This window comes from Sciurus carolinensis, unplaced genomic scaffold, assembly GCF_902686445.1.
Source record: "Sciurus carolinensis unplaced genomic scaffold, mSciCar1.2, whole genome shotgun sequence".
NCBI classification, from domain to species: Eukaryota; Metazoa; Chordata; class Mammalia; order Rodentia; family Sciuridae; genus Sciurus; species Sciurus carolinensis.
In genome coordinates this window covers 527658-540256 of record NW_025920195.1, presented here as the reverse complement: position 1 = coordinate 540256, position 12599 = coordinate 527658, and the positions used below count along the sequence as shown (strand labels likewise).

Here is a 12599-nt window from a genome sequence, read left to right as displayed (position 1 = left end):
AGGATGTGATTATTGTGTGTATTTCAGTAGTGTCCATTGTGATTTTTTCACCAGGAATTTTTGTAATTTGAATTTTTCTCTTTTTTTTAGCTTTCATATGAGTTAATCAATTTTATTAATTTTTTTGAAATAAATAACTTTGTGGATTATTTGAATTGGTCCTTTTCAATTTCTTCTATTTCAGTTGAGATTTTAATTAATTTCTCTCTTCTGTTTTCATTGATGATTTGTTCTGTTTTAGGACACTTAGATATAATATTAGGTTATTTATTTGGTGACATTCTATTCTTTTAATGAATAAGCTTAATATAATAAAATTTTCTATTAGCACTGATTTCATAGTGTCATAGTGAATTTCATATGTTTTATTGCTATTTTTATTGTCCTCTAAGTATTTTTACACTTCATTCCTTATTTTGTTCTATCCATTTTTATTTCAACAGCATATTATTTAGTTCCAGGTGTTAGAAAACTTTTTATTTTTTATTCTATCAATGGCTTCTAATATTATTGTATTATTATCTGATAGGATACAATGTATTATCTCTAATTTTTTATTTGCTTAGAGATATTTTGTGACCTAATATATGACCCATTTTAGGGAAGTATCCACTTGCTTTTTGTGAAGAAAGTATATTTGCATGTTGATGGATCATACACTATATATATTTTAAGTTTAATTATTAATTGTATTTTTATTTGTATAACTTGTTTATTTCATTTTTGTTTGGAGGATCAATCCAATGTAAGAGAGATGTGTTAAGGTCACCAAGTATTATTGTTTTTTGATTTGTTTCATTCTGAAATTGACAATGGTTTGTATAATGTTTTGTATATAGACTTTCCATTTTTTGGTCCATAAGTATTTACAATTGTTGCCTCATTGATGTAAAATTCCCTTAGGAAGTATGAAATGACCTTCGTTGTTTCTTCTGATTAACTGTGGTTTGAAGTCCACTGAATCTGTAATGGGAAGGGAAATCCTGCATGTTTACCAGCTTCATGTGAATAATATACTTCCAATCCTTTGGGCTTCATTCTGTGGATATATTTGCCAAAGAGATAACTCTCTTGGAGACATAATATTGTTGGGTCTTATATTTTAATCAAGTCTGCCATTCTATGTCTTTCAATTAATTGGGATAGGCTATTTTATTCTCAGGATAGTATAGCAATATGATTTTTATTCATCATCATTTGATTTACATATGATTTATAATTTGAATTAGTTTACCCACTAATTCACTGTTCTTTTTACTAAGTCCCTCCCTTTGCTGGTATTCTCTTATCTTTAATGAAATATCTCATTGAATATGTCTTATAGTGCACTTTTTCTAGTTTTGAATTTATTTAACAGCTGCTTACCATGGAATATTTTTATTTCATTCTCAAATATGAAACTCACTTTTATTCATTATCATAAGCTTGGATGAAAACAGTTTTTTTAGAATTTGGTATATATTATTCCAAGACATCCTTGCTTTGAGGGTGTGGTTTTTGAGATCATCTGAGGCCTGGATTATTTTGCTGTCTAAATCTTAATTTCCATTTTTCTCTATCAAATTTTATAATTCTATATATATTTTGTATGTGATGAATTTTTATAATAATCTACCTTACTTTGTGCCATATAATTTTGTGTATTTGGGGTTCTGTTAGTCTTCTGTATTTCACTTTCTATTTAATTCTTAAAATTTCAAAATTTTCTGACATTATTTCTTTGAAAAAGCTGTTCATTTCTTTCATTTGTATCTCCAAGCTTTCATCAATCTCAATTAGATTAAAATTTGGTCTTTTCAGGTTACCCCATATTTCTTGGAAGTTCTTTTCATGGTCTTCTTACATCTTATTTCCATGCTCAACTTCATTTTTTATATTTTATGTTTTGTCTTAATTGCCTGAAACTCTGTTTTCCGAGTGAGCTCATCTGTTGTTGATGCTCCCAATATTTTTTTTTTTTTTGGTATTGATTCCTTTATTTTGAGGAGTTATGCTTGGTTTTACTTTCAGAATTTCTATATCTTTAATAAAATGTTCTTTCACTTTCTGTATTTTCTCTCTGATTTCAGTCCCCACCCTGATCTTTAATTTGCAGATCAGTTTATTTACATTATATATTTCTTCTCTGATATTTCTTCCTCTTTGCTCTCAATGGATTCTGTTACTGGAGTATCTTGGTTTGTTTGGGGAGATTTTTTCTCTGAATTTTTTATGTATCTGTGTGTCTATCCATCTAAATATATGGTTCTGAGGAATTAGAGTTTCTACTGTGTGTACTTCTAGTGTCCCTATGTTTCCAGTAACACCTTGCTTATGAGTAGACAAAAAATAACAGTGCATGCAATGCAAAAAATGTGCACCATTAAACTAAGTAGTTCTAACTCTGATATCTAAAATGTTAATTATCACAATACACATAAATTGTATGTTCAGATATTGCCTATAATAAAAAGAGAAAGACTGCAATAAGTTTTACAATTTCAAATGCTAACGAGGGACAGAATAGAAGTGATATAGAGTGAGATGATTATGGGGGACAAGAGAAAAGATAGAAGTAAAAATTTAAAAGATGAATGAAAGTGTGAACAATAGAGATTAGTTGTTAGCAGAAGAAAAAAGTGAGAAAAAATAAAAGGAAACAAAATCATAAAAGAATATAATATATATAAAGTATAAATTAAAAAATATAAGTAAAGAATACAGAACAAATTTTTTTAAAAATGCATTCAAATATTCTAGTCCTCAACACACAGGTCCATAACAAATAACTCCCTTCAAAAATTCTAGAAATGTTTCCAAGCCGCCGGCTGTCGCCAGGTGGCAGCGGGCGGGTCTCTGAGCTTTTGGCAAGCTTTGCTGGACGGCCTAGCAAGCACTCCAGGCCAGGCTGGAGCGAGCCCCAGTGCAATACTGCCCGAGCCAGGGCGGGGTCTCTGTTCTCTGGTGGAGGAGGTCCCTTGGCAGCAGGAAGCTCTCTCTCTTTCTCTCGCCGCCGCTCGGAGTCTGCGCTGTGGTGCCAGGCGCCCAGCTTGGCGCTCCCCTGTGCTTGCCCTTCGCCCACTCATTCGCAGCCCAGCCTTTGCCGCCGCCGCCTCCCTGCTCCTCCTCCAACTCCTTTCCCTAGCCCGTGGCGGCCATGGTGGACAGTGCCAGCGAGAGCGACACGGACGAGGTGGGGAGCAACAGCTGCAGCTCGGCCGCCATGCAGTCGTCCTGCTCGTGGACCTCTGGCGGCGGTGGCGGTGGCGGTGGTGGGAAGTCGGGGGGCATTGTCATCTCGCCGTTCCGCCTGGAGGAGCTCACCAACCGCCTGGCCTCACTGCAGCAGGAGAACAAGGTGCTGAAGATCGAATTGGAGAACTACAAACTGAAGTGCAAGGCACTGCAGGAGGAGAACAGCGACCTGCGCAAAGCCAGCGTGACCATCCAAGCCAGGGTTGAACAAGAAGAAGAATTCATCAGTAACACTTTGTTCAAGAAAATTCAGGGTTTGCAGAAGGAGAAAGAAACTCTTGCTGTAAATTACGAGAAGGAATAAGAGTCCCTCACTAATGAGCTCTCCAGAAAGTTGATGCAGTTGCAATATGAGAAAGCTGAACTGGAACAGCATCTGGAACAAGAGCAGGAATTTCAGGTCAACAAACTGATGAAGAAAATTAAAAAGTTGGAGAATGATACCATTTCTAAGCAGTTTACATTAGAACAGTTGAGACGGGAGAAGATTGACCTTGAAAATACATTGGTGTCGCGCTCCCTGCCCGCAGAGAGACGAGACGCAAACCTGGTTCTTATGAGCTCTTTATTTTGCACGCTTACTTTTCCTAGTTCTTTCTTTGTTCTCCTCTTTGAGGAACTTACACTTCAATATCTATAGTACAGTAACCAATCAGCATTTTCGCACGAGGGGGGAGCATTAACAGATACAGGCAGCAAAGGCAGGCATACAGTGGACCTGTACTGTCCATCAGGGAGCTTAGCCAATCCCTGGAACTTCCTCAAAATAATGTCAGTTGTATATGCAAAAGTTAACTGCTCTGGCTCACTGCCAGGCACCATCTTAGCCTTGCCACACCTAGGGCCAGGGGTCCGGCCGAAACCCCGACAGTTCCCCCTTTTCTCTTTTAAAAAGAAAAGGAAAGCTCGGGACCGTGCCTGTCTTAGGCGGAGTGGTCAACCACCGTCCTTACCCGTCATCAGATAACTGCAGAGCATGCTACAGCTCCTGTCTTAGGTCGGTACGGTGGTCACCTCCTTCCTTACCCGTCTGGCTAGCGATCCAGCATCGTGAGCCATACTTGTGGGGAACTGCCGGCCTCTAGGGCAGCCATGGCCTGATGGAAAATGATACGATCTCTAGCTTGATCTCGGCGCATGCACATGATAAAGCGTGTGAGGAAGACAACAGCAACAACCATGAACATACAAAAGGCTCCCATACCTGCCCATTGTTTTACAAAACTGAAAGAAGAGGATAGCCAACTTAGCACTTCGGACATAGGGGCTACATTAACTCTAGTAGCATTGAGACTAACAATTTGAGATCTAAGAATAGCAGTAAGATTATCAAATGTATAAGACCAATTTGTTTGTAGCTGAGCAGACAAGATTCTAGACAAGTTTGCTGCATAGCTGAAGTTATGATAAGCTATGGGTGTAACACAAAGTCCTCTTAGGTGATAAATGCATCCTACGCTTAACAGTTCCTGCAAAATGTCCATTTGTTCCTGGAGTAAGTCCACCCTCTGGTTCACCAAGAGAATTCCCGCTTTCATGTGTTGATTACTGTTTGTTGAGTAGACAGAGCAGTAGCTGTCTGCTGGACCACTTCATTAAGCTTAGTTGCTGACTGTACTGATGTCGTCAAGGCTACAGCTGCTGCGGCGGCTGCTGCTGCTGATGTAACTATGGTGGTAATGACTGCTGCGGTGATTCCAAAATCTCTCCTATTTCTGGAAAGCAATACTGGCAATTCATCACCTGTAACAGAAACTGGTATGGGCAAGAAAGTAGGAACACACATTAAGTCTGCCAGCAGGAACCTAGAAGCATTTTAACATTGAGAGAATGCACAAATCTGAAGTACAATTGAGAGAAGCAGTTGTTTTGTTACATAGTTGAACTGTTCCTCCTAAGAGACTAAAAAGAGGTAGTAAGTTAGTTTATTCCGTGGAAACACACAAACTGAGCCGCAGCTCCAGTAAAGCACCGGGTTACCCTTATTACCCACAGTTAAAAAAAAAATCCCCAAACAAAGAGACAAAGAGAAAGTTTATCTTTAGGGGACATGAAGGTCTCCTCTATTCCCCCTTTTATTTATAAAGAGCATTTTTGAGGGTGAGATGTGTATGTTCAACAATACCTTGTTTTTGTGGGTTATAAGGTACATCTGTGGTTAGAGTTATTTTAATTTTAGTGAGGAATTGGTTCTTACCAATTTTAGTTTTTAAAGAAAAATTTAGACTTTATAACATAGTACAATCTTTAACAGTTGTTTAACCATAATTGTATAAACCCCTATTTTTAAGACAATAGTTTTAAAGAATAAAACTTAAGAGACACAAAGTTAAGAGTAAATTAGTGTTTCTAAGAAATCCTTGTCATTTTACCATGTCATTTTACCATATAGATTAAACTTTGGCTTGTATCAGAACATTAGTATTTCACCTTAGAAAAAACCTTAAATAGCTTTAGCTGTTTTACATACATACAACCAATTTAGTTATACACAGACTTGTTGAAACTTGCCCTTTACTTACACACAGACTTTCTTACCCAGAAACATTTCCTTTTCCTTTTTATTAAATGCATTTTAAACCCAGAACCTTTTATTTTGTCTTTCCTATCTGTTGACCCCTTTTTGTTCACATTTTGAAACAACTCTTATGAAGTTTTTGAATTTAGATAAATCACTCTATTATAATAAGATTAAATATTTTGTTGTTTATAGTACTCTTAATTGAAACACAGTTGAAACTTTTGGGACCCTTTATATATAGAATTCCACTTGTTAGGACATAACTTCTAGTAACCTTGTTTTTAGTTTAGTGATGACACAAAGCAATTTTAAACCCTTTTATATACCATCCTATGAGAACACCAATAAGGTTTAAGTATGATACCCCATGGAATTTGAGGAGTTAAGAGTACCTGATGTTATTTAACAATTAGCATTATAACTTTGTAAATTAACCAGACGTCTCTACAAACACATTTGAGTAATCCCATACATGTTAACTCCAATTTATTTATTTTATAAAAACCAAGATATCAGACAAGTGTCCTGAACAGGATCTGCTGCCTCTTTCCTGTTGAAGAAAAGTACTAGAAGCAATTGATATTAGACATTGTTTAACATTAACATTTTATTAGTTTGACCACCTGGAGACTTGTAAGTTATTTTTAAAGATATTTTACTTTCATTAGTTTACCCAATTTAAATTGAACCTTTAAATCACGTGAATAAAAGTATTTGGATCCATTTTTAAATTTTAATTTTAAGAGCGCTCAGTTTTGACAAAACATGACATTAGACAGCACAACATAACACATAACACAAAATCAAAGGCCTTGTAACTTTATAGGTAAATGTTCATTGCAATGAAACAGCTGTTCAAAAACTTCAGTTGAATAAAAAATAGAACTGATCAAAAAGAAAAAAAAATCATTAACCTAGGTATGCAGGATCAAAATTATGAGCTCAAAAATACAGCATTAAAGAAAAAACAAAACAAAACAAGAATCCTGAAGAATAAGTTAGTTTTGTGTAGCGGCCCAGGAGTTTAAAACAGACACTTTTTTTCTTCTTTTCTTCTTATCTTTAGGTTACCCCCCTTTTCTCCTTGAGACGCTGTAGTTACATTCCAATGTGGCAGGGGGAGGGAGGATCACCCAGGACTTTTTAACCCTTTTTTACCTGGTTGAGAAATCAGGTTAGGTTTGAATGCAGAAAATTATGAAACAATTATCTCCCAATACTTGTGGGGACTATGGCTACTATTTTATGTTCCCATTGTGGAACATTCCATGACTTTTTAGCAACTCCCTAAGAGGCTGTTGCATTCTAGTTTTAGACAGTTCTGTTCCTATGATTAAATCTTACAGCACTAAGAGCTCCAAGCACACAAACAAGCCACACAACAAACACAAAAATAACACACCACACACACAGTTTGGTACCACTTCATAAATTGAAACTAACTAATTTTACCGGGCAACGAACCTGCCTTCTGTGAACTTTTACCGGGCTTAAAGCCTATTAATTTTTTCTCTGCTACCGGGCTTAAAGCCTATTAATTTTTCTCTGCTACCGGACTTAAAGCCTATTAATTTTTCTCTGCTACCGGACTTAAAGCCTATTAATATTTCTCTGCTACCGGGCTTAAAGCCTATTAATATTTCTCTGTTACCGGGCTTAAAGCCTATTAATATTTCTCTGCTACCAGGCTTAAAGCCTATTAATATTTCTCTGCTACCGGGCTTAAAGCCTATTAATATTTCTCTGCTACCGGGCTTAAAGCCTATTAATATTTCTCTGCTACCGGGCTTAAAGCCTATTAATATTTCTCTGCTACCGGGCTTAAAGCCTATTGATATTTCTCTGCTACCGGGCTTAAAGCCTATTGATATTTCTCTGCTACCGGGCTTAAAGCCTATTAATATTTCTCTGCTACCGGGCTTAAAGCCTATTAATATTTCTCTGTTACCGGGCTTAAAGCCTATGAATCTTTTTCTGTTACCGGGCTTAAAGCCTATGAATCTTTTTCTGTTACCGGGCTTAAAGCCTATGAATCTTCTTCTGTTACCGGGCTTACTAGCCTTACTTACTTTATTACTTTATTGCTTTATTATTTTATTACTATATTACTTACCACTTAACTTACCCTTGTCTGTGAAAAATTATTGTTCTTTAATTCCCGGGTTTCGGCACCACTTGTCGCACTCCCTGCCCGCAGAGAGACGAGACGCAAACCTGGTTCTTATGAGCTCTTTATTTTGCGCGCTTACTTTTCCTAGTTCTTTCTTTGTTCTCCTCTTTGAGGAACTTACACTTCAATATCTATAGTACAGTAACCAATCAGCATTTTCGCATGAGGGGGGAGCATTAACAGATACAGGCAGCAAAGGCAGGCATACAGTGGACCTGTACTGTCCATCAGGGAGCTTAGCCAATCCCTGGAACTTCCTCAAAATAATGTCAGTTGTATATGCAAAAGTTAACTTCTCTGGCTCACTGCCAGGCGCCATCTTAGCCTTGCCACACCTAGGGCCAGGGGTCCGGCCAAAACCCCGACACATTGGGACAAGAACAAGAAGCATTAGTTATTCATCTCTGGAAAAGGATGGATAAACTTGAAGCTGAAAACCGAATCCTGCAAAAGAAATTGGACCAGCCTATTTGTGCTCCGCCATCATCTAGAGATATCTCCATGGAGGTAGATTCTCCAGAAAACATGATGTGCCACATCAGATTTTTAAAGAATGAAGTGGAAAGGCTAAAGAAACAACTGAGGGCTGCCCAGTTACAGTTCAGAGAAAATGGCCCTGTATCTAGATGAAGAACGTCACATGAGGGAAGAGAACTTGCGGCTGCAGAGGAAGCTGCAGAGGGAAATGGAGAGAAGAGAAGCCCTCTGTGGACAGCTCTCTGAGAGCAAGTCCAGCTTAGAAATGGATGATGAAAGGTATTTTAACGAGATTAAGACCTCTCACTGTGTCCAGCCCAATCCCTTACACACCTTCTCCAAGTTCAAATAGGCCTATATCACCCGGTCTATCATATGAAAGTCACACAGTTGGTTTCATGCCATCAACCTCATTGACTAGAGCCAGAATGTCTTACTACAATTCTCCAGGTCTTCACGTGCAACACATGGGGACTTCCCATGGAATCTCAAGGCCTTCACCATGGAGAAGCAACAGTCCTGACAAATTCCAACGGCCCACACCGCCTCCGTCTCCCAAAACACAAACCCCAGTCCAGTTGCCTCCGCCTCCACCTCCGCCACCCATGCAGCCTGCGGTCCCCTCGGCAGGCACCTCTCAGCCTGCCCCTTCGCAACATTTGGTGCACCCCTCCTCCCAGCCTTAATGCATGTGCTTAGTCTGAATTTCAAGTTGGGACTCATCCATTGGAGCTGTCTACTCAACGCCAAAGGCTTCCATCCCTGGCATATTTGGATCTGACTTAGTTGCACTTAGGTTATCTAGGCTTCATTGTTTTGTAAACATTCGTTGGAAATGCAGCCAGTGTTGTGGGTGTACAACACTAACCAGACAACTTTCCATCCGTGTTTTACTTGAATCTACATGTATGTCCATTCCCTAGCTGGAACATTGGCTATTTGGTATTTGGTAATACTGCAGCAGTGTGCAATTTTTGCTTGGCCCTGGAGCTTTATTTTCTTGGCTTTTAGGTTTGTAAAATAAAAAGGGGTATATTTTTTATATATTTTTCCATGAACCTGCAAAAAATTACTGAGCAGCTGTTATTACCTCCTTCTCCAATTATTGTGGTGTTTACCAAACATACCAAGAATTCAGCACTACAGTTCATACCTTTGAAAATCTGACTTTCAGTGTACAATGGGAAGTTAGAAGAATTGGTGCCCAAGACACATCCTTTTTAGTACAGCTTTCTACAGGTACACTTTTATAGGTTATTTCCAATGCAATTCAACATCCATGTCTCTTGTAAAACAACCTAAAGAATGAATCACATGGCTAAATCTTCTCCACAAAACTGGGATGGATAATTCTTACATATTTAGATGTGATTTTTCCCTTTATCCTTAATGTTACTCTACCTATTCCCTCTAACAGGAGTCTAACATGAGTTTCCAACCTGGGGTGATTTCAGTGACTGATTAGAATATGCTCTTTGATTCCTGCTGCAGAGGGCAGGTGATTGTAACTATACCAGTGTGATTTCCCCTCCCATTCTTTATGTTCTCCTGAGATGGAATTTTAACAAATATTTTAAAGGTGCAAAATACTATTAGAAAATACTCTCTGCCATTAGACTATCTTGGTGAAATGGCCAAAAATACTGTATTGCTTGGCAGAAAGAAAAGACATGTAGAGGAAAGTGGTATGTTAGCACCAAGGACTGTTTATTTTGCCCAGTATAAGCAAGTATGCTGTACAAAGAAGTATACTCTGAATATTTCCATTATTAAAACATTTGGTTTCACTTTGGTGTGGAACACAGAATCAAAAAATTCTAGAAATGAGATAAAATATGAATATGTACAAATATTTATGTACCATTATGGCCACAACTAAACAGGGAAAAAAAGGATAAATAATATCCATGAAAAGTTGACAAATCTTTCTGTTGTACTTCAAAAGTTTTACAGCTTCCCTTCTTAACAGTTTTATGCAGGGTCATGAGAAGAATGAAGTTTCACTCTCTGCACTGTTGGAATGAGAAACATAATCCCATTGACATCATTCCTCGAGATTGTGTCTAGCATTAGGTTGGCTATAGGATCTTCATTGAATGCCAATTTTTCTGGAGTTTTTAAATCAGCACAACTAGAGAGACCAGTAATTGCTGGTTCATAGTAGGAAATTGTACACTGGGGGATCTCATGTGTGTTCCACTCATGTGGTGAAAGAGTTAAATTTATTCCAAACATAATCTTTAGACTCAACATTTTATGGTCTATGATTTAAATTCCAAGCTCAATATCTCCTACCACTGCTCTTCTGTATTCCCTGCCAGATACATCTTTCCAAGCTGGGGCTGCAAGCTTCAAATATGAGTTTGCTAGAAATCTCTTTCCTCAGCTACTGTCCTATATGCTGCAGGTGCAAAATGGTACCTTTAATTGTACTCTGCATGCCACCTCAAGAGGTGGTTGATTCTTTCTTACACATTGTTAGTGTATAGCACAAGCACACATTTCAGTTTAGTAGGGCAATGTCCTTAAATACTCCATATTCAGACAGATCTCAGGTCTCCTAAAAATATGAGATATTTAGTAAACTTATCACTCCACTTTTCTAGTGGACAGACCACCTTTGCTTGTGTTTTCTGCCTGCATGGCTATGGCAGTTACTGTACTGCTGGGATTTTAGTCCTTATTTTATGTTATCCAACATCTGAGATTCTGGTCTGCTCAGAAAATCCAGTTTTCTTTCAAATAAAGTCTGTACTTTCATTGTTATTGTTCACCCATTTAGCTGAGAACTGGCTGTCTGATTTCTTTTTTTTCTCTCAACAGAGCAGGCAGAAAACTATCTTTTCTATTCTGTCATCTTGAAAAATTTTTGAGTTTTAGAAGCATATTTTTTCTTGCTATGTATTTTGAGATAAAAAAGCAAAGAGCTCCACAGCCTGATGGTAAAACAATGGGAAAATTGTATCCCTTGCAGGTATTACATATAAAGTAGGGGTTTCTATCCTTATATCAAATGAAGTGGACATCAAGCCAAAGTTAATCAAAAGGTACAAAGAATGCCTTTTTGTGCTTTTTAAAGAAAATTTATATCAACAAGAAGTAAACAGTCATAACTATTTATGCCCCCAAAATGGAGAATCTACATATATCAAGAAAACCACTCTTAAATTCAATAATCAAATAGATCACAACACAATAACATTGGGTAAGTTTAAAACACCTCTCTCATCATTGTATAGATCTTTCAAGCAAAACTGTAAGTAAAAATGATGTAGAAATGCAATTAATAATTGTGACTAACAAACATATATGGAATATTTCATTCATCAAAGATTGAATATGCTTTCTTCTTAGCAACACATGGATTCTTCTCTGAAATAGAACACACAGCCTACAAAGTAATTCTTAGCAAATAAAAAAAGCAGATTTTTTGAATTCTATTTGCTTATATGGATAGAAATTTGGAAATCAAAAATAAAATTAAGAGAAAAGCTAATGTATCACCTGGAGATTTAATAATATGCTATTGATTGATTGATGTACACAAGAAAATATCAGGGAGAAAGTAAAAAAAATACTTAGGAATATTTGAGAATAGCACCATTTACAAACTTTTCATGGTCACTATATAGGCAGTACTAAGAGGAAAGTTTAATACATAAAGCTTTTTCATTAAAAAAGTAGAAAGTCGGGCTGGGGATATAGCTCAGCTGGTTGAGTGCTTGCCTCCCAAGGACATAGGCCCTGGGTTCAAAATCCAGCACCACAAAAAAAAATAAAAATAAAAAAAAGTAGAAAGTCATTAAATAAATATGATAATGTATATCTCAAAGCCATTGGAAAAGAAGAAAATAACAACAAAAGCAGAAGATTGGAAATAATTAAAATTGTAGCTAAATTCAATGAAAATAAAATATATATTTTAAAAAAACAACCTAACACAAAATTTGTTCTTTGAAAAAATAAGTAAATGTGGTAGAGCTATAGTAATGCTAATGAAGAAATATAAGAAACTCCATTTACTAATATTTTGGTTAAAAGGGAAATATCAACATGAGCACTACTGAAATAGATCATAATCAAATACAATTTTGATACTCTATACTCCAGTGAAATAGATAATTCTCAAAAAATTTCTACAGACATATGACTTAATCATACTGAATCAGGAGGATATATAAAATTTAAATATGTCGA

At 36.8% G+C, this 12599-nt stretch overlaps 1 pseudogene; it reads left to right on the top strand.

Moving 5' to 3' along the window:
* The first annotated feature begins 3136 nt into the window (after positions 1–3136).
* Positions 3137–9088, top strand: LOC124974962 (coiled-coil domain-containing protein 6-like; annotated as a pseudogene).
* Positions 9089–12599: the final 3511 nt, after the last annotated feature.